Here is a 22,453-nt window from a genome sequence, read left to right as displayed (position 1 = left end):
CACTAAGAAAAGTAGAGGCACTCTGATCGTGGAGAGGGTGTGAGATAAGGTGGAAGAGGGAGGAATGGACCAGATCAAATTGTATCTAGAAAGCAGGCCAGACTAAAGAGTTGATTTTATTCTCACTGCAATGGGAAGGCTCTACAATCAGGGGAAGTCACACCATCAGATTTACATTTTAAAATGGCTGCTGTGAACAGCATGGACAGTATGGAGAGGAGAACAGGAGATAAATTAGAAGACTGAAATTCAATGTGATGGTTACCTAGAAAAGGTAGTAGCAATAAAGCTGGATAAAAGAGGCAAAGTCAGAATCTGGTGTGGAAGTGCAGTCAACAGTACTCGTTCATAGGTTGTTAGTGTGGAGCAGAGAGAATGGGGGAAATTCAATGGAGTTCCTAAATTCTCAGTTTGGGGCTCAAGCATCTGGGAGATTTGCAAGTTTGGGAAAGTAAACAAGAGATTTCTTTGCCTTTTTAGGTTGCCCATGGTCACAGAGTGTAAATGGTTAATCCAGAATTTGACCCAGATCTCCTGATTCCAAGTCCTGCACTCTCCAATTCCCTGACAGGTGCTTGATGTGGCCATAACCTATATATAGAATTCAAAATGCCAAATCAATCTTCCCTTTATTACAACCAAGATTACTTACTAACAGACTGTAAGAAGAGAGAGGGAATAAATCGCTTTATGTATTTTTATCCAATTTTATCCAATTGATTCACCAACCAGTGAGAAACCAAGGGAATAAATCAGGCTTTATTTATAAATAAAGTTCTTAAATACCTTAAGAAAATATATCTTTGGCAGCAGCTCTTTCTGCCCACAGGTCCTGTCTCCGTACTTAATAAACCACCAAAAAAAAAAGTCTATCTTTTATGCAGTAATACATTATGATCAGCTAGTACACAAGTGAAAAGAGCAGACAACAGAGTTCAACAAAATACTCAAGCTGAAGCCCCCCAAAATGGGTTCTTTAGATTACCTTATCAAGCATATTTGAGCCAAGTTTTCATTTTAGCAGATTCAGAGAGTTTGGCTTCCAGATTTCTATAAGCAAATTACTATTCACATCTTTAATAATCCTAAAAATAATATCCTAAGACTATTATTACAATAGACTAGGTTCAAAATCCTGACTTGACCATTAACTAGATGCTCAACACTGGAAAAGTTACCTTAATCTCTTTCAGCTTCAATTTCCACAGGTATAAAATAGGGCTACCAATAATGGTACTTACAGGTTTAAAGTTACATGAACATGAATGTAAACAGCGTAACATTTTGCACAAGGTATACATTCAAGCATCAGCTATCATTACTGGTAACCGGTTTGTGACAGTTTTTCCTGCAGGTTATCTAATTTTGCTTCAAATGATTCTTGTAAGAATATTCTTAGTATTTTTGATGTAACATTAATGAACACTATAAATGCATAATAAAATGACTGGAATTTTGCTTTATATACGCCAAGAAGAGGCGCCTGGGTGGCTCAGGCGGTTGAGCATCTGCCTTCTGCTCAGGTCAGGACCCCAGAGTCCTGGGAATGGAGCCCCAAGGCAGGCTCTGCGCTCAGCAGAAAGTCTGCTTTCCCCTCTCCCTTTGCCCCTCCCCCTGCTCAGACTCCCTCTCTCATTCACTCTCTCTCAAATAAATTTTCAAAAAAATCTTTAAAAATAAAAAAAATACTCCCCTCAAAAAGTAAATAAATAATATTAAAATCGGTAAATGCTGACAATTACTAAACATAGATGATGGAGCATGCAAGCTCACCATTTTCTCTACTTTTGTGCTTGAAAATTTCCGTAATTAAAAGCTTTTGAGGGGCGCCTGGGTGGCGCAGTCCTTAAGCGTCAGCCTTCGGCTCAGGGCATGATTCCGCCATTCTGGGATCGAGCCCCACATCAGGCTCCTCCCCTAGGAGCCTGCTTCTTCCTTTCCCGCTCCCCCTGCTTGTGTTCCCTCTCTCACTGGCTGTCTATCAAATAAATAAATAAAATCTTAAATAAAATAAAATAAAATAAAATAAAATAAAATAAAAGCTTCTGAAAAATAACCGGTTTAGTCACAAATTTCTAGTTCTTTGTCCAGCTTCTCGTCATCCTACTTTAAAACAAAACAAAACAAAACCAGCACGGGACTGAGAAAAAAGCCTTGCATTCTAGACCAGGCTGTGCCACTCCCTGGTTCATGTGGCCTTAAGTAAGTCTTCTACCTTTTTGGTCTCTACCTAAGTGGAGAAATACTGGATCAAGTCTGAAAACTCCACAAAATATTACACAAATGTAGACTAGAATTATTACTACCTTAATGTTTGTAGGTTATTACTTTTCAGTCCTGGAGTCAAAACATTAGTGCTTAAGTTTGAGATAACACTAATGACCACTGTCTGTCTAAGAAGCTGGATGTGAAAAAGGAACAAATTCATAACCTAAAAGTATAATGTAAACATTTATACTTACTACCCAGAAATATACTGGGCTTCTTGATTCCCTTATCTATGTCTTTGTTGATTAATAAATCATCGTAAATTACACAGAATTCAGCTAGCGTTCAACTAAAAATTTTGAATGTAGTTTCTGGAAACTCCCAATCCAAAGTTCTACGGAGAACTGAAAAGACTTTCTCCATTTCTACAAGTCTTCTCATCACACAGTTAAATCTAATACAGGTAGTTGAATTCAATAAATATATCTAAACCTGAGTCTATCAAGTGGTTTTTAGAGATCGGTCTCTGAGTCCTAAAATACTACTGTTCTTACAAGAAAATAAAAATCTCATATGCTACCATTTATTTGAATGAAGGGGGATTCCAATGTTTACCACAATGTTACAGTGAAAACATGGTATCCTTAAAACAAGATGGCTATGAGCCATCGGTACACAAACTCTGGGTTGTTCACTATGAGTTATTTTAGACACACAATCCTTCTCACAGAATTACTTATCCTGAATTGGCTAGAATCACATAAAAATGCAAATAAACTTGTAGCGGTTTTTCCTACGTAAAGATCCTCAAAGATTCTCTACTGTCTAAACAGTAGCCCAACCATTCCAACTAGAGTCCAACTGGAATGAGAATTTACATGAGGATTAAGGAATTCTGGTTTCCTTTTTAATATCGAAGATAAAAAGTGCTGCTGCAAAAAGATAGGTCTGAAGTAACTAATCTCTTTATGTCCGTTTTGGTCACATCTGCCTTCAACTTTAGTCTTAATTTTTTCAACCTAAAACGCTAAGAAAGAAAGAACGAAAGAACGAAAGAACGAACGAACGAACGAACGAAAAAGAAAGAAAGAAAGAAAGAAAGAAAGAAAGAAAGAAAGAAGGAAGAAAGAAAGAGATTGACATAGAAGTAGTTGCCAGTACTGCTGCTTGATTCTGATAACGTGAAGAAAGCCAAATTACGGACTTAAAGTGGGGACAAAGTCCCTAACCTTGACTCACCACTCCCACCCAATTACCCCAACTGTCTACCTATCATGGTTGCAACATTTCTGACTCGACATGAAGATCTGAATCACTTGCCAAAAGGATGTGGCTTCGCTTGTACTACTGGAAGACTGGCTTTTGGGCCCGGGGTGAGGGGGCAAGGGCGGGGGGGGACCAACAGGGCCACGCTTCCATCCATCAGCTAAGGCCGGCTCCCCGAGCAAGGAAACAGTAACTAGGCACCAACTCTTAGAGTCGAGTGCACACGTTCGCTTCAAAACAGAGTGGGTTGCCAGGGGGATCCGAGATTAACCTCGGAGAACACTGTCCCACGACACCGAGGGCCGGAGGCGGATACCCGCGTCAGTAACGAGAGACAGCAGAACACGTTCTTAACAGAACAAAAAACGAGGCGTAAACCGATGGATAGCGTAAAGCCGGGAAAAAGGAATTTCAAGCCGACGCAAAAACGGGTCAACCTACCCAACGCACTTTGCTGCAGATCAGTTGTTTTATCAAAGCCCCAAAGCCTGGAAGAAAGGTGGCGCCTCAGCCAATGAGAAGCGAACACAAGCAGCACCTCCAGCGGTCTCAGGAGCCGTAGGCGGAGAAAGGAGGAAGCGCGCGTGCGCCGGGCGAGCTTTCAGTCGGGCGCGCGCAAGGGTCCGGGCCGAGGAAATGGGGGAAGGGTTGAAGAGGGAGATATGCGCACGCGCACGGAAAGGCCGCGCGGTCTCTGGGTTTCGAGCCAGGTTCGTAACCGCGCGCGCGCGCACCGTTCTCGCTACTCACCCCACCCCCCCACCTTTTCGACCTGTAGTGCCCCAAAACCTGAGGGGATCTGACAGAGAAACGCATAAATAACGGCGAAACGTCTCCTGGGTCCTCCTGTAGCCGTCAACCCGTCACTACCCACAAAAGATTCAACAATATTCACTCGTCCTCGGTATTTACTACCCTTTGAGTGATTTGAATGCAGTATGAGGCCTACCTGAAACGCCGAAAGCACCGTTCCCGGGACTTATCTCCGTTGTAACTACACAGCGGCCATTTCCCGACTCAAGAACGGCAGGAAAACCATAGAGGTATCTTCGACGCGCTAGCTCGTCTCCGTCACTTCCGATTTGGGGCGTGGCCGCCAGTGCCGCTAAATATCTGGGCTAGCCCCGCCCACCCTTCCGCCCTAAACCGGCTCCCTAGCTATTAAGATGTTGCCTGAGGCTTTCTGGGAAGTCTCGTGGCTGGTCTCGCGCGACGATGTGGCGGCTCCGCCTTCCGGCCTGGAGCTGCCGCCTTGGCGGTGGTGACGGTAGACGGTGGGCGGGGTGTTTTGTTAGGCCGTGAGGTCTTCTGGCCACACGGTGCAATTCGCGGGAGTCTCTACCTCGCTTTGAAGGTACCCTCTGGACCTCTCTGTCAGCCCCGCTTTTTGCTTGTTCGGTCTAGTCTTTCTGTGGCGCTGACTCAGACCAAAAGCAAAAAGCCAGTCTCACGCCGAGGAAAAGACAGAGAGGCTAGAGGGCTGTTCGCACACCGAGTCTCCCTTTGCCAGCAAGCGCAGAGTTTGTTCTCGGACGCCTTAACTGGAAACTTGGAAGTGTCGCCTTCGCTTTGTTGTAAAATGTGCCAAATGCACTTCGATAGTAGGAAAATGGCCACGAGCTAAGTCCCCTTCCGGAGTGCCGTCAGATAAACTCTGCTACCCCTAACGGAGTTAGCACCCCCGTGGTCTGAGCGGCTTAGGCTGCCCTGGTTTGCATCAGAGGCTGGAGCTTCTGTCCTCCCGACGCTGCTAAAGCGTTACCACTTAGGCACCGCGGAATGTTGGCATAGGTATAAAAATAATGCAGAGCACGAAGCATAACGATCATTTGTGCCGGCCGAGAAACAGCCCAATATAGCTTGGTCTGCCAGAGATGTGAGTCAGATTATAAATAGGCAAGCCGCGTTGATTTGGACAGAATTTCACGTAGAAGCCATAGCGCATTTTCTATTAATACTTGTCTGGGCTGCACTTTCCTCCTTAGGCCCTAAAACCGTTATTACTTTGATGTTTAGGGACATAAACTACCTTAAAGGATTTCAAAGTTATAATTAGCAACCAGTCTTGTGTCAGTTAAATCCAGTGTTGGGCCTTAGTTCTGAATTTAACACTGTGCTTGGGGCATTATGTCCTCACAAGCCGATTTACCAGCTCAACTAGAAAAAAATAACCTCATTTTCATGGGATAAATTCTCATTTTTCTTTCCCTGTAAGGCCTGCCCCTAAACCCCACCACCACCACCATCCAAATGTGGAAAAAGTAATCTTTGGCCCATCTGATGCCTGATAAGTCCCAAGCTTTTAGTAGGTGCTCAGTATTTGTTGAATGGGTGAACTATATTAAAAAAACCTAATCATTGATAGCTCGATATAATTCTATTCTGCATGTATGGGGGGTGGAAAGTTGTTGAAAGATTGATCTAATCAGAGGTATGACATGATCAATTTGAAAAAGATCTTTTAAGTTCCTATGTGAGAAATGGTTGACACTGGGCAAGAGATCAGTTAGGATGTTGTTTTAGTAGTTTAAGTGCAGTAATGATAATCATGGTGAGAAAAGGAAAAATTGTAAATATATTTTAGAAATGGGATTGATAGGGGCGCCTGGGTGGCACAGCGGTTAAGCGTCTGCCTTCGGCTCAGGGCGTGATCCCGGCGTTATGGGATCGAGCCCCACATCAGGCTCCTCTGCTATGAGCCTGCTTCTTCCTCTCCCACTCCCCCTGCTTGTGTTCCCTCTCTCGTTGGCTGTCTCTATCTCTGTCTAATAAATAAATAAAATCTTTAAAAAAAAAAAAAAAAAAAAGAAATGGGATTGATAGGTCTTCCTGATGGATTGCATTAGGAGTTTAGAGAAAAGGAGAAAATAGTGTTGCTACCTACCTTGTGGCCTTGATTAACTGGGTGGATTTTGGTACCGTTATAATAACTGGGAAGATTGGAGACAAGGATAGGAAAGGGAAGAATGAACAGGTTGGGAAATGGCAAGGAAATCATGGATTCCATTTTTTTAAATATTTTCTTTATTTTAGAGATCAGGGTGAGGGGCAGAGGGAGAAGGAAAGGGAGAGAATCTCAAGCAGACTCCAGGCAAAGCCCAACGCAGGGCTGGATCTCACGACCCTGAGAGCATGATCTGAGTGAAACCAAGAAGTCAGACGCTTAACTGACTGAGCCACCCAAGCACCCCATTTTTAATATGTTAGGTTTGAGATGTGTGTGAAACATGGAAGTAGAGAGGCAAGGTATGAAGTTGAACATGTGGGTTTGCAGTTCAAAGGAGTGTTCTGGCTTAGAGATAAAGTATAAAGATGATACTTAAAATCACAGGATAAAAGACATAGAGAGGCAAGAGATGACCTGGGACTGAACCTTAAAGAATTCCAACATTTAGAGATTTGTTAAAAGAGGAGGAGGAGCCAATAAAGGAGACTGAGAAGAAACAGCCAGTGATGGGGCAACTGGATGGTGCAGTCAGTTGAGTGACCAACTCTTGGTTTCAGCTCAGGTCGTGATCTCAGGGTCGTGGAATCGGGCTCTGGGGTTCTCTCTGCCTCTCCCACTTGTTTTCTCTCTCTCTCTCTCTCTCAAATAAATCATTTAAAAATAAAGAATAACTGGTGAAATAAGAAATAAGTGAAATCAAGTGTATTGGTTATCTGTTGCTGCATAACAAATTACCCCAACATTTATTTTTTCACAGTGTCTGTGGGTCAGTAATCTGGGAGGGGTCATCCAGATGGTTCTAGCTTAAGGTCTCTTATGAGGTTGCAGTCAATCGGCCAGCTGAGACTGCAGTCATCTGAAGTCTGTGGATTCACTCCAAGATCATTCAGGGTTGTTGGCAGGAGACCTCAGTTCCTCATCACATGGACTTCTCCATAGGATGCCTGAGTGTCCCCTTACATAGTAGCTGGCTTGTCACAGCCCCACACCCACACCCAGAGTAAATGATCCAAGAAAGCGCAAGCCCAGGACGGAAGCTGCAGTCTTTTATAACCTAATCTCAGAAGTCACACACCATCACTCTGCTGTATTTCACACAGACCAACCCCTGATACAGTGTGGAAGGAGACTACACAAGGGTGTGAATACCAGGAGGTGGAGATCATTGGAGACCATCTTGGAGGCTGACTGCCACACCAAGAGAGACAAGTGTTTCAAGTGTGTGAGGTCAAAAAAGACAAAACGACAAAATATGCTTATGTGCAGTTTTGCCTACAGGAAGCAGTAAGAGAATGCGGTAACTATACCTGCCTGAACTGAGCCTGGTAGGAATACGGACACATACAAGCACCTCAAACACCTACCAGCTACTTCAGTTCACACTCATCTACTTCTCATGTTACAACTGTCCACTTGATTTTAGAAACTCTCCTTCTACCATTTCATAACTAACAACTCACAAGCCTCCTGACATCCATTTCCATAAGTAAACTTAAGGCATTTTTAAGATAAAATACTATATTAATCATAGTGTTTATGTATTTCTTAGCCATCTCTGCTACCATTTTTGTTAGGTTCCTTTTTTTTTTCATGTGTAACGATTAAGTTCTTGAGTATCACACCCTAATCCTATTTTTCCATAAACCCTGTGGTTTTTATTGTGTGATTTTCCATAGCACAGTGATTTTTATGAACACATATATGGCATTAGAACAAAACTGTATAACATTCAGTATATAGTCCTAATTTTAACAGGAAGGAAATTGAAGCTTGGAGAGATAAGAGTATTTTGCCAAAAATCACATGGCTGTTAAGTGAGGAATTCAGATTTTATCAGAGATCCATCTGCCTCCAAAAACCACCTTGCTTCCACGGCAGTATTTACCCACATGAACAGTTAAAATAGGAGAAGGAAAGGAAAAATGAAATAAGATGAAAATAGAGAGGGAGGCAAACCATAAGAGATGCTGAACAAACAGGGTTGCTGGAGGGGAGGAGGAAGGGGGAAGGGATAATTGGGTGATGGGCATAAAGGAGGGCATTTGATGTAATGATCACTGGGTGTTAAATGCAACTGATGAATCCCTAAATTCCATCCCTGAAACTAATAATGCAGTATATGTTAACTAAATGGAATTTAAATAAAGAATTTTAAAAAAATAAAATAGAGATAATATTAGATCAACCTCACCTCAAGTATTGTTTCTATTTTATGCAACTTGATTGATAGTTCCCATGTGTCCTATTCTAGGTAATAGAATACATATTCTAACGTATGTACATATATATGTCTATTTCTTTATCTGAATAGTTCTCTATTACCCATAAATAAACAAATTTAGAAATTTCATAGTCTCCAAGCAGTGATTAAGTGGTCTTATTAGATGAATGATCCATGATATAATTTTACTTGGTATGTATTAAGTATTAATGTATTCTTTCATTTCAAATTTCCTTTTTCATATATTTGATTAAGGCACAAGATAAGTAATAATATTACCAATTCTCCCTGCCTACGTGCTTTCTCAGCAAAGACAGTGTTGGGGATTATCAGTCTAGATCTTACCTGAGCCGCTCATTGCATATACCACAAAACTACTTAAATTATGGAAGGCTAAGTAGTTCCAAGATCTGGGCCACAAACAGTGTGTTGCATAAGGATAAGTGTGCAATGAAAATCTGGCGGAGGGCTTCAGGTCAGTATATTTATTAGTGTTGTAAGAAAAGACATTAGGGGACAGGTAACAAAATGGGCAGATTAAATGGTCTACTCACTGGTCCGAGAGGACCATTTGATATGATATCCTCATTCAAGCCTAGACAGCTCAAGGGTAGATTTAGGTGCACATTAACTGAAAGCTCAATGTTTAAAGGGTTAGAAAAGTAAGGCATTAAGTGTATCTACAATAGCATGAGAGGTATGGGAGAGAAAGGAGAATTAAATAATCTCTCTGAGAGGCTGGCTCAGTTATAAACATATGAATTACCTGCGTGGAAAGCATATGCCTGTCAGCTTTCCAGAGATATACCATTGTGTTAATGTTAAAAAAAAATGATTGAATTTTGAAAAGTAGATAAATTCAGCTGGATGAACTGTGATGTCATATTTCAGTCTGTTAATCAGCACATTTTTCATCAAGATAGGTCATAAATGATTGGTACCACAACTGAACCTTCTGTGCACCCCCAAACATTTGGTTGTGCTGTTTATAGAAATGCCTGACTCTGGCCTCATGAAACTGAAAGGATTTAAAGAACAAATGTATGGGACGAGAATAAATCATAGTCTAGGCTTTAAGGTTACTGGGAGTCCTGAGATAAAGCCAGGTCATGAGCAAAATTCTAGCCATCTTTGCAAATGGCTTGTGCCTTCCAGCATAAGTTATATGATCTTATACAGGATCATACTAATTTTACCTTGAATCTTTTTTTTTTTAAGATTTTATTTATTTATTTGACAGAGAGAGAGACAGTCAGCGAGAGAGGGAACACAAGCAGGGAGAGTGGGAGAGGAAGAAACAGGTTCCCAGCAGAGGAGCCCGATGCAGGGCTTGATCCCAGAATGCTGGGATCACACCCTGAGCCGAAGGCAGACGCTTAAAGACTGAGCCACCCAGGTGCCCCATACCTTGAATCTATTTACCTTGAATATTCTACAAGCATTATTAGAGAAACCCAAGAGTTTTACTTTCCATCCTTCAGCCATTTGTAAAGAAAACTGCATTCGAATTTTCTTTTACAATGAACTAGTGAAAAATTTTGTAATGAAAGTATACATCTACAATCACTTGTAACTGATTTCGATCCAGCATGGAATTTTTCTTTTTCTTTTTTTTCATGGATGAGGCCTTCCCTTAACTACCTTATCTTATTTTTAATATTATAAGTCTCATATTCAGCATGTCTTGTTTACCCTAGAAACAAAATATTATGCTTTGTTCTATAAAAAAATTGTTTATAGCATTTTCATCAAATCTAAAAAGCCAGTTGTAAGATGCACTATTATTTTAGTACCAGTAAGAGAGAAAAAAATCCTGCGCATTAATAGTGTTCATCAATTATTATATACATCTCAGTTTCAGAGTCATTAAAATATGCAAAAATATGCATCATAAAAGTAATGTAATATGGTATTTGATTATATCATAAAGTTAAATTTTTAGTGTCCATACAACTATAGCAATTACCAATAAAACATACTCATAACAAATTTGTCATGAGTTTACTTCAATTATATTATTATATATTTCTTTGATTTAGAACAAATTTTCCATGTAAGTTAAAATATAAAGAACGTTCAAATGAATTCATAATTCTTTATTAAATGATATCTAAAGAAGAAAACATGTGAAAAGAGCCAAGGAAAAACAACATGAACTGTGGAAACAAAGCCATAACTCTATATTAAAATAGAGTAAACAGGGGTGCCTGGGTGGCTCAGTTGGTTAAAGCATCTGCCTTCAGCTCAGGTCATGATCTCAGGGTCCTGGGCTGGAGCCCCACATCAGGCTCCCTGCTCTGCAGGGAGCCTGCTTCTCCCTCTTCCTCTGCCCCTCCCACACACTCATGTGCACGGGCGTGCGCTCGCGCACGCGCGCGCGCGCGCTCTCTCTCTCTCTCTCTCAAGTAAATAAATAAAATCTTAAAAAAGAAAATAGAGTAACCAGAAATCAACTCATTCTATACCCTGGAACTGGTTAAGAAGTAAAACAAACAAACAAAAACCAAAAAAAAAAAAAAACAAACAAACCCCAAACAAACAAAAATCAGAGGGTAAAAAAGCTACAAAATTAAGAAAACTTCTCCTATTGAAATGACTAAAAAGAGGGAGGGACAGATAGGGAGAGGAAGAGAGAGAGGGAGAGAAAAACTCTTAAGCCAAAGATACAATTGGGGGAGTTACTTAAAAATATTTGAAGAAATCTGGCTAGGTAGCTAGCTTTCTTTGCTTCTCTGGAAAAGTGAAAATGGGTCGATTTGAATAGCAAATAGAATTATTCTTGGCATTAAGGATCGGGGAGGGGTTGGGGGAAATGGAAGTATATGGAAATGATTTCTATTAAATATCTACTATGTGCCATATACTGTGGTAATGATTTTGTTGAATATTCACAAACAATGCTCAAAGAAATGTATTAACACTTCATTGTTTTTATGAGGAAAATGATTTTTTTCAGGATTGAAAAATTCACCCAACAGCTAACAAATCAAAGAGCCAGGGTTTTATTTTTGTTGTTTTTAGATTTTATTTTTTTGTCAGAGAGAGAGTGAGCACAAGCGGGGGGAGTGGCAGGCAGACAGAGAAGCAAGCTCCCCGCTGAACAAGGGAGCCCAATGCGGACTTGATCCCCAGACCCTGGGATCATGACCAGAGCCAAAGGCAGACGCCTAACCTACTGAGCCACCCAGGCGTCCCAAGAGCCAGGATTTTACCTTTAAGTTTCACTCAAAGTTTCAATCAAAGTCTATGTCCATTCTACTACTTTTTGGCTGAGAATTTGCAGCCTTGGAGTGGGGGATTATAAACTCCATCATTGTGTATATGTTTGAGATTAGGTCAAAAACACTTTTGGGGAATATTTTGTGAGCAATTATGCTTGGAAGCAGTCCAAATGGATGCCTTCCAAATTACTAAGAAGCGCTAACCTTTCAGAAAACTACCCTGTCAATTCTCCCTATATTTGAGTAGTTTAGGAGAAAGATGGGTTGAGCCCAAAGGCCTGGATTTTTCCCTTGTTAAATATCACTTGATCATTTATCATTTTGTTTGAAAATGGCCTGTCTTTGAAAGGAAGGTCAGTATTTGTGAATATTTTTTTTCTTTTTTTAATTTATTTAACAGAGAGACAGCCAGTGAGAGAGGGAACACAAGCAGGGGGAGTGGGAGAGGAAGAAGCAGGCTCCCAGCAGAGGAGCCTGATGTGGGGCTTGATCCCAGAACACTGGGATCACGCCCTGAGCTGAAGGCAGATGCTTAACGACTGAGCCACCCAGGTGCCCCAGTATTTGTGAATGTTTAGATAGGGGCTTTCATCATGTTTGTTTAGCCCTGTCCTCTACAACATCAACATCCTGACCAATAAACTGGAGCAATGATAGGAGTCTAGTTCTAAAATGGCAAAGGTTTTATGGCTGCTCAGTCCTAGCTTTTCAGGAAAACAATCACTAAATTTCAGAGCAGAAATAACATAGGCTTTGTCCCTGTGAAAATTACAAAGAAAGAAAATACAACAAAAACAAAGCTTCTTTGGAAAACTTTAAGAAGACAAGGTTGCCTCTTTTATCTGTTAATCCTAGTAAGAATTGCTAAAAAAAAAAAAAAATCCTAAAAAAAAAAATCTCATTAAAAAAATTATGTGTATTTGTATGGAAATAGACGAGAAGAATAAACCTCAAAATGATACAGTATTTCCACTTGGATGGCCACATTATAGGCTATTTTTAAATTTTCCCTTTGCTTTTCTGGGTTTAATAAAATTTCTATAATAAGCTTTACTTTTATAATAAAAAAACTTTAAAATTTCGATTACTTAATTTTATTTGAACTGTGGAAGAACTTGAGGAGTTAAGAACTAGGAAAAGTTGTTTTTTGTATGTGGTTCTTATAAATCAGGTGTTACTAAATCATGTTCTTTGATAAACCTAATTCTAAATTACTGTGAGGAGGATATTTGCTTCCAGAAAGAATTTTTTAGTTTGTTTCTTTTTTTCATTTTACCTGGTTGCCCTACAGTCTTCTGTTTTGCTTCATGAAACTTCTCTTGAGCAATGAAGGGAAATACTGCAATTCAGTGAGAAAACAATGTTATGTTAAATTGCTTCCATTTAAAAGGAACTTTTAAGGGCACCTGGGTGGCTCTGTCAGTTAAGCGATTGATTTTTTTTTTTTTTTAAGATTTTATTTATTTATTTGACAGAGAGACAGCCAGTGAGAGAGGGAACACAAGCAGGGGGAGTGGGAGAGGAAGAAGCAGGCTCATAGCAGAAGAGCCTGATGTGGGGCTCGATCCCATAATGCCGGGATCACGCCCTGAGCCGAAGGCAGACGCTTAACCGCTGTGCCACCCAGGCGCCCCTAAGTGATTGATTCTTGATTTTAGCTCAGGTCATAATCTCAGGGTGGTAAGATTGAGCCTTGCACGGAGGACTACACTGGGCTTCCTGCTCAGCGGGGAGTCTGCTCAAGATTCTCTTTCTCCCTCCCCCTCTGCCCCTTCCCCCCAAAAATAAATAAATAAATCTTTGAAAAAGAACTTATGTATTGAATTCCAACCAACCATGACAGATAGGCCTAAAAATGGCTTGATCTTTTGCAAGACAATTATTTTCAAAATACATTTTGTCAGAGTGGAATCTGGCTAGTTAGGTTAAAAGTTAACACCACCAGCTCGTTTTTAAATTCTATTTTAGAAAAGATTGTAAAATCATGGACCTGACTTTGTTTTTCTAGTGTCCGTGCCATTATTTTTTTTATGTCTGTGACAAAAAAAAAAAAAAAAGGAGTTTAATACTGTACTGTAGCTAGGCTAATTTCTGCCAACACAAACCCATCCAGTAGCTTTGCCTAGACACAGAATGTCGAGGGAGATATTTCAGGGAGATTTCAGGGAGATATTTCTGGCAATGGCATATGAGATGATCTGTTGCCCCCACACTGAGATGCTCATTGTTTGAAAACAAGTCCATTAACATGCTTAAAAACCATTCAGGAGCAGGAGCCATACAAATATTTATCATTATTGGTCATTTGCAATTTATTCATAGGGATCCAGCTGGTAACCATCTGGTGTATAAAACAGAAAACTGAAGGGAAAAGATGAAGTAAAAGTCACTGAAAAATATAATTTAGTCTCCATATGTCTTTAATACATATTAAGTTAGTGAGTTAGCGGTTAGTGGAATAAGATGGATGCTCTATGATAGCAGAAATCTGTATGGAATTTCACACAAAGGTAAGTTGAAATTTTTACTCAAAAGTATATGTTAAAGGCCAAAATGAAGAAAGTAACGATAGCATAATTGATAAATGGATTAGGGAGTAGAGGCGAGGCTGTAGGAACAAATGACTCTCAATAGTGGCTCACGTGCAGCAGAAGCTTCTCCCTCAACATTTTAAGGCAATAATGACAGGTTAGTAGACATTTCCTTGAGCAGTGATTCGGGGTCCTAAGCTATGTTGTGGCTCCTTCATTCATTGGGCCCATGGATTGAATTCAAGGGTCCATAACTCTGCAAAGGATCCATGAGTAGAATTCAGAGCTGTCAATATACTTGTCTGGGGAAAATGACATCCCTTTCAACTCTGAACCAGAATTTATCATTTCCTTTAGTTAAGAATGTAGGCAAAACCCACAGAATAGCAGTACTTGTGACTTTGTAGCAAATAGAAATCACAGATACTTTTTTGTTATCAAGCTTCCAAATGATTGCATTCCTGGCTGTCACCTTGAATGTAGCCTTCTGAGACACTCTGAGCCAGCACCACCCAGCTGAGCTGCTTCTGACCCACGGAAACCAGGAGATAATGTATGTTTTAGGAGTTAAGTTTTGGGGTAATTTGTTCCGTAGCAGTAGATCACTAATATACCTGCATGTTATCATATCACTAATTTTATAAATATTCTGATAACTGGATTCAGTATAATTTATTTCCTTTTTAATTCTAGTATTTTGGGGCCCCTGGGTGCCTCGGTCATTAAGCATCCGCCTTCAGCTCAGGTCATGATCCCAGGGTCCTGGGATGGAGCCCCATGTTGGGCTCCCTGCTCAGCGGGGAGCCTGCTTCTCCCTCTCCCACTCCCCTTGCTTGGGTTCCCTCTCTAGCTGTCTCTCTCTCTGTCAAGTAAATAAATAAAATCTTTTTAAAAACCCCAAAAAACAAAAAACAAACCAAAAAAGTGTATATCCTTTCATAATAATAATAATAATTCTAGTATTTTGCTGTATGTATTTTTAAAGTATTCTTGATGCAATGGTGGCTGGGAAATGTAGCTCTTGGTACATTTGCTAGCCATTGTTCCGTATAAGAGGAGGATATATTTTAATAGTGTCAGAGCAAATGGCCAAATATTAAGAAAAGCAATGAAAATGATATCTGCTAGAATGAAATCTTAAAGCTAATTTGAAAAATAAACACAGAAATGAAAGAGGCAGATGGTAATGACATAAACCGTATTCTGTGAATTGATTTTTATTCCAAGTGATAAGACATCTATAGATCTGAAGATGTAGGGACCTAATTTGAGTCCAGCATTTAGATCAGAAAATCAGAAGTGAAATTTTTCTTTAGTTGTCTTTAAGAATAAATTTTGTCAGGTTGTGAACACAGAATCTTAATTTTTCTAAAGTAAAGAATGGAATAGAATCATTGGTGTTCATTTATTCATTCAGTAAGCATTTGCTGGGAGCCTGCTATGTAACAGAGACTGTAGTAAGTACCGGGGGAAATGAGATTGCCAAAAGTAAGACCTCTGCTCCTAGAGCTCATGATGAGGGAAGTGGCTTAGCCAACTAAATCTACAGTGTTCTCTGCTGAGTACTGTGGCATACCTAACCACAGGGTACTAACGGCAGAACAATTCGCAATCACTTTTTTTTTTTTTAATTTCAACATGCCTTGAGCTAAAACATGATATTAAGTTGGAATGTCAGGCTCCAGTTGCTAAATAGGGAAGATTTCTTCGGGCTCATTTATGGAGCCCCTCCCAGGATCCCTGAATCCACAAAGTAAAGCTATCCCTCAGCATTCACAGAAAGGTTTCAAAAAAATTCCAGTCCTCTGCTATGGGGGAAATGGCAAGAAAGAATTCTTAGAAGTCCACCATAAGGTCCCACACATGTAGTATCATGCGAAAAATTAGTTATCCTGTCTATGTTCCCTCCAACATTTCCAAGCCAATCGGTGACTAATGACTCCCGGAGAAAAATCAGGACACGGGAAAACTGGGCTGCCAAGAGCTCGTCAGTTGTCTTATTTAAGATGAGGCAAGCCTCTTTTTTCCTTGAACTGTGTCAGCCCCGTGGCTTGATGAGCAGGGAAACAGTGCAAGCTGCCTCGCAGTCCCATTTGAACCTAAGGCTGCACATTCCAACGCAGACAATAATCTATATGACCATCCATCACAAGCAGAGGCCCTGCTGGAAGTTTCTTTGCAAAACAGCACCTCTCTCCCTGCTACACTCTCCTTCTGAACACCTGTCACTTTGTTATTTCCCCCTCAGCACCTTGGGGTTTCTAGCACCACATCTATTCTCCCTAGTTCGCCAGCAGGATTATGCAAGAATTCGGTTTTATAATGTTGGATATTCATTCATCATTCAACAAATATTTATTGGTAAATTGTTCCTTGGGTGAAATAATGAAGTATACACTTTTCTTTTTTTTTTTTTTTTTAAGATTTTATTTATTTATTTGACAGAGTTAGAGACAGCCAGCGAGAGAGGGAACACAAGCAGGGGGAGTGGGAGAGGAAGAAGCAGACTCCCAGCGGAGGAGCCTGATGTGGGGCTCGATCCCAGAACGCCGGGATCACGCCCTAAACCGAAGGCAGACGCTTAATGACTGAGCCACCCAGGCGCCCCATGAAGTATTCACTTCTAACAAGTAAATGATAGGAAATCAATTGTCTTGTTGAGCACAAGTAACTTCACATCCAGAAACTTCTAAAATCTGTATTTCACTGAAACATCACTCTTTGTCATTGCATGTATCAGAAAAAATAAGGGAGTGAGTGATTATCCCAGTTCTATTTAAAGAAACATTTAATTTTAAAGAGCTCTTCAGAAGGATCTGACTGGCGCTTAGGAAGATACTAATCCTGGCATTTGGCCCGTTGACAGTTTTTTGCCTCTGTGATAGGTAATCCATACCCGTGGCTTGATGCCGTGGTTCTCAAGCCCCGTGTCAACACACTGATGAGTTGCATTCGGTTGTACAGCATTTTGAATGCTACTTTTTTTTTAATTACCCATGTTGTGATATGAGCAGAGATACCCCTTCGTCCTCCTCTACCAGAGAAGTATGTCACCCCATTCATCCCAGGTGACTCTAATAGAGCAAATGGTTCTGGGACCACAAGCAGCAGCCTCACCTTATCTTAGACATGCAAATTCTCAAGTCCCACCACACAACTATGGAATCAGAAACTCTGGGATGAGGCCCAGCAACCCACGGTTTAACAAACCCTCCAGGTGGTTGTAATGTACACTCAAATTTGAGAACCATTGTGATAGACCCATTCCCAGTTGATCAAATGGTCCTTGTCTTGTAAATAAGCTCAGGAAAGAATCAAATGTTCCTTAACACAAAAGGCTAGCATTATTATTTCATGGATAGAATGAAAGTCATGTTAATAGGAGGAACATAATGAGTCTGGACAATGGGGGAAGCAGAGGCAGTTGTATGTGCCCCTAAGTAACTTGAGGCAGGGAGGGAGGATTGGCTGCAGCCCTCACTGGTGTAAAGGTTGGACTGAAATCTGAGCCCGTGCTATCTGCCCCCTGCAACATCTCCATGGGACCACAGCTCTTCCCTCTTTTCTTCAGAGTCAAACAGAAAGAGGGAAGCCACTCTCAGCATCTATCAAGGTTTACAGTCAATGGCATAAGACGAAATCTATTCTAGAAAGTTCTCCAGTAAGGACAGGCAGAGGAAGGGTGTGAGTACACCAGATAGCAGAGAGCAGAGCTTGAGAAGGAGTTATGAGCAAGGGTGGGGTGGGAGTGGGGACAGGCGTTGGCAGTAAAAGGCTTCTGAAGCAAATCAGGAATCCCTCAAAGACCTGAGGGATTTTTAAACTATCTGTATAGTTAAAGTCACAGATCCCAGTTCCTTCTAATTTAATCACTTTAGGAATGATTTTACAGTAGAAACAAGCTGCTTAGAGTGCCTTTATAGTTCATCGTAAGAAGACAGCTGAGATGGTGCTCCATCTGGGAAGACAGCTCCACTCTCTGATCACAGGAAGGGCTCTCTCACTTTCACGCTCCAAGCTGAAAATTCAGCAGCTCATGACCCAAAGGGCCAGTAGACTGTTGCCCCTGACTGACCATTGTGACCAGCAATGTCTCTTTGTTTTCTGTGAAGGAAATTGAATAAATGAGCACTACCCCAATGTCTTTGTGCAGCTGACTACTCACTAGTCCTGTCGTCTCGGGGCTCAGCCTCTCCCTCCACAGAGAGCAGCATGCTTCAAAACCCAGTGACTGCCCAACATGGGCCTGGGTATGTTATTCTTGTCAGATCAGGCTTACTTAGGACTAGAATAAAGTGAAAGATAATGGCAATTCCAGAAAAGATAATATTCATACAGAAGGCCAATTATAGGCTAGATGTTGCCTTAAACCAGAGGTGGGCAAGCTGCGGTTCATAGGCCAAATTGAAACCTCATCCTACAACAGCAGAGTTGAATAGTTGCAATAAAGAATGTATGGCCCACGTTAGGCCTAAAATATCTACTATCTAGCCCTTTCCAGAAAGAATTTGCTGATTGTGCCTTAGACTCAACTCTAACTCTTGGGTCTTGGAAGACACCAAAGGCCTCTAGTCTTGAGGCTACTCTGTCAATTCAAGAACCTTAGTTATGTTTACTGCTGTCACCCACTCGTTGATACCTGCATTTTTACCAAAATAGGATAGCTCCTCTCCTTGCTTATTTTGCTCTTTTCTTTGCTTCTCTTCAAAATTACATTTGATGTTCACTTTCCAAAAGAATGGCTTGTTCTCCTTTGCCTCTTTCCAACGGTGGCTTTGCCTTCTCTTTGGCAGCTTTCCCCCCCATCAATTGCTGGTCTCTTACTATGCATACTAAGGCCTCATCTTGGTGTCCGTCTCTGGATAACTCACTCATTTTCCTCATCCCCAGCCACTGACAATTAAAATATTATTTAAAGCAGTGGTCTATGGCACCCACCAGCCACAGTATAGATCTGAACATCCTCCAGTCCTCGACTGAAATCAAGGCTGTGGATCAGCCTACTTGACAGGCCCATGAGCATGACCGTATACATGTGTGCCCAAACACACATTTACATGTAGTCTGCTTTCTTTTTCTTTGAGACCAAGCTTTTCCAGTCAATGTCTGCCTTATCACTCCACATATTTTAGGGCTTAAATTCTTCCTAGTTAGAAAATGCCAGAAGCTCCAAAAACTTGTCAGAAAATACAGGATTATAGCCATTTATTTCCTCTATTATGGATGTGTGGGCCAGTAGGGTAAGTAAATAGGCTTCATACCTCCTGTGTGTTTCTCATGTACCTTTTTGATGTTCAAACTGTGTATTAGATACTCAAACTATTTGACATAATTTTTAAGAGTGCATGCCTTTTTAGAATGACCCTTTGTAGAGACAACATGGTATGATGATGTTGTAGAAAATTCCAGATCATTGCTTTCCTAGAGGATTTCAGATCCAGGAGAACTATTTCTATACTTTCTTTGGTTTATGCAATAGGCCTCTAGCTATCCACCAAATGTGAAAATACTTTACACTTTACTAAAATTTAGTATGAAGAGATTCTTCAGAGGCCATTTTTGCCTCTAGTCAAATTCTTGCTAAGTAAAGTCATTATGAAATGGCAGATTCATTCATCCTTTCTACATCAAGATCTGTAGTACAAAAAGAAAATCTATATCATATTGATGATATAAGAAAATGTCCATTTGCTTAGGAAATGCATTCTAAAAGACTTAGGGATAAAGAAGGAGGATATCTGCAACACACTCTCATATGGATAGAATAGCAGCAGTGTCCAAGAGAAATATAATTTTAGCATGTAACTAATATTGTAAAAGTATCAATGAAAGATTTTATATTCTTTTTTTCACACTAAGTCTTTGAAATCCAGTATATATTTTACACTTACAGCACATCTCAATTTGGGAGCTAAATTTTTGCTGGAAATACTCAGTCTGTATTTAGATGTCATAAAATTAACATCTTGAAAAAGTAGATTCTCATAACCAAGTTGTTCCTAACATAAAATTTTCTCCGATAACTGAATCAATTAGCACTTTTAAAATTTACATTTAAATCAAAGTAAATTAAAAATTCAGTTCCTCGGTGACACTTGCCATATTTTAAGTGCTCAGTAGTCTGAAGTGGCTAGCACAAAATAAGAAAGAGAAAATGATCAACTCAATGTAACAGTTGTAAAATGTTAAGAGTTGTTGAATCCGGAAGATTTAAAAGTCCTTTGTAGAATCCATTCAACTCTACTGTCACTTAGGACTTATTCCAAAATTAAAAAAAAAAAAAAAATTTTATCCACTATAAAATGATGGATTTGCCCCCAAAACAAAACAAATACGTTCAATCAAGATGTTTGAAAGTAAACTGTATGGGCTATTTTACGAATAGAATTTTAGAAGCAGTTCTTTTCTTTTTGGTCCAAATTATAAAGTCATTCTTAACACCTGAAGTCCTAGGCACCATGCAAAAGGTTTCATGCAGACTCTGTGTATTTATCAAGACACCTTTTATTGCAGGTAACAGAAAAACAATTAAAACTAGCCTAAATAGAAAGGCAATTTGTTGGCTCACATATCTGGGGATACTTGGTTATTTCACAGGACTGAAGAGAAATCTCCAAGAACACATATTCAGTACCACGGGACTTGATCTTTGTCTGTGTACTTTCCATTTCTGTATGTTGTCATTCTGCAGATAGGCTGCCTCTGAGACGTGGGGAAGATGACTGTTGACAACCCCAGATTCATAACTTGGCAGCTTAGCAAAGCAGCTGCTGCTTCTTCCCAAGTTTAGATATTAATCCCAGGGAAAGATTCTGATTGGCCCAAATTAGGTCACATGCCTACTCTATGGACAAATTAATGTGACAACTGTGATTGACCAGGCTGAAGTCACATGCCCACCTCTATGGTTTCTAGGTAAGGAAGATAGTATATTTAGCTAAATTGAAATTGAGATGCTCACAGAGTCATCTTCAGCAGCTCCTATGATCTCATTCCAGAACATGCCTCCGTATTCTGCCCATTCCTATGTCCTCAGTTTAATGGTGTTTGTCTCAGCAGAGAAAGAAAATAGAGCATAATAGTGTATAGTGTTAACTCTACAGCCAGGGTTCTAAGGTTTCAGTTCATGCTCCATCACTTAATCACGGTGTGATCTCGAGCAAGCGACTTAAACTTTTGAAGCTCCCATGTCCTCATCTATAAAATGGGGAACATAACACTACTCTAAAGAGCTAGAAGTACATTAACTCATTCAGTTCTCACAATTAACACAATGAAGAAAAAGAAGAGAGAATTTGAGTAGCCAATTCAAACTAATGTCATTGCTGGGGAAATTCTGACTGTCTAGCCATGGTGACACATCTACCCCCTGGGAAGGGGAACTTAGGACATGACACCTCTGTCAGGTCCACGTGGAATGAGAGAGGAAGTCTACCAAATGAAGAGTGGAGGTGGGAAATCATGCTGGGAAGACAAAAGCCAGACTCCTGTTCTCTGTAACGCTGCCAACAGCTGAGAGAAAAATACTAAGAAGGGGGTTCTGCCTTTATCAGTCAAGTGTGGGCCAAGGAGTTTAGATTAACCATTCCACTAATGACAACTAAAATACAGGACGAATACCTTTTTATTTCCTTTTGTTGAAGGCACTGAAGAAGTAAGATAAAGAAGGACTATTAGGCCAAGATCTGGAGAAGATGATGGGCAAGGAAATTAGCCAGGCATTGTTACCTGAATAATTTTACCTGGGGGCATTTTTGGATTCTGAAGGAGGTGGTTAAGACGCCATGAAGTGCTTTTGACGGCCTCTCAGAGAAAGTGATTCGATTCAAGAGCTCTCGTGGAAGGATGGGCCTTACTTTGGGTTGGGAACACAAAGGGCTTCACCAAGGACTAAGCATAAGTCAGAAGTAGATTGGCCCTGGGTCTGCAGCTCAGCTTCAGGCATGCCATCCTCTTATTTAATGAAGGAACCAGCCATAATGCTAGCTGTCCGAGTATTCCAGGGTCTGGTCCCCCAAGACTCTTGATAGAAGCAAACATAAATCTTCTGGCAAGGAAG

At 40.5% G+C, this 22,453-nt stretch overlaps 1 protein-coding gene across 10 annotated transcripts in view; it reads right to left on the bottom strand.

The window, feature by feature from the left end:
• Positions 1–5,236, bottom strand: part of BCLAF1 (BCL2 associated transcription factor 1) — a 29,980-nt gene extending 24,744 nt beyond the window's left edge. For 4 of the 10 annotated variants that reach the window (XR_008958936.1, XM_026504873.4, XM_026504875.4 and 1 more), the window contains exon 1: positions 4,424–5,236. The gene's annotated coding sequence lies outside the window, so the exon portion shown is untranslated. The remainder of the gene's footprint in view (positions 1–4,423) is intronic. The other 6 variants (XM_026504874.4, XM_026504876.4, XM_048226076.2 and 3 more) reach the window with 3 other exon arrangements.
• Positions 5,237–22,453: the final 17,217 nt, after the last annotated feature.

This window comes from Ursus arctos, unplaced genomic scaffold (assembly GCF_023065955.2).
Source record: "Ursus arctos isolate Adak ecotype North America unplaced genomic scaffold, UrsArc2.0 scaffold_13, whole genome shotgun sequence".
Lineage (NCBI taxonomy): Eukaryota > Metazoa > Chordata > Mammalia > Carnivora > Ursidae > Ursus > Ursus arctos.
Note: the sequence above shows the minus strand (reverse complement) of the source record. Positions and strands in the feature narration are given on the sequence as shown.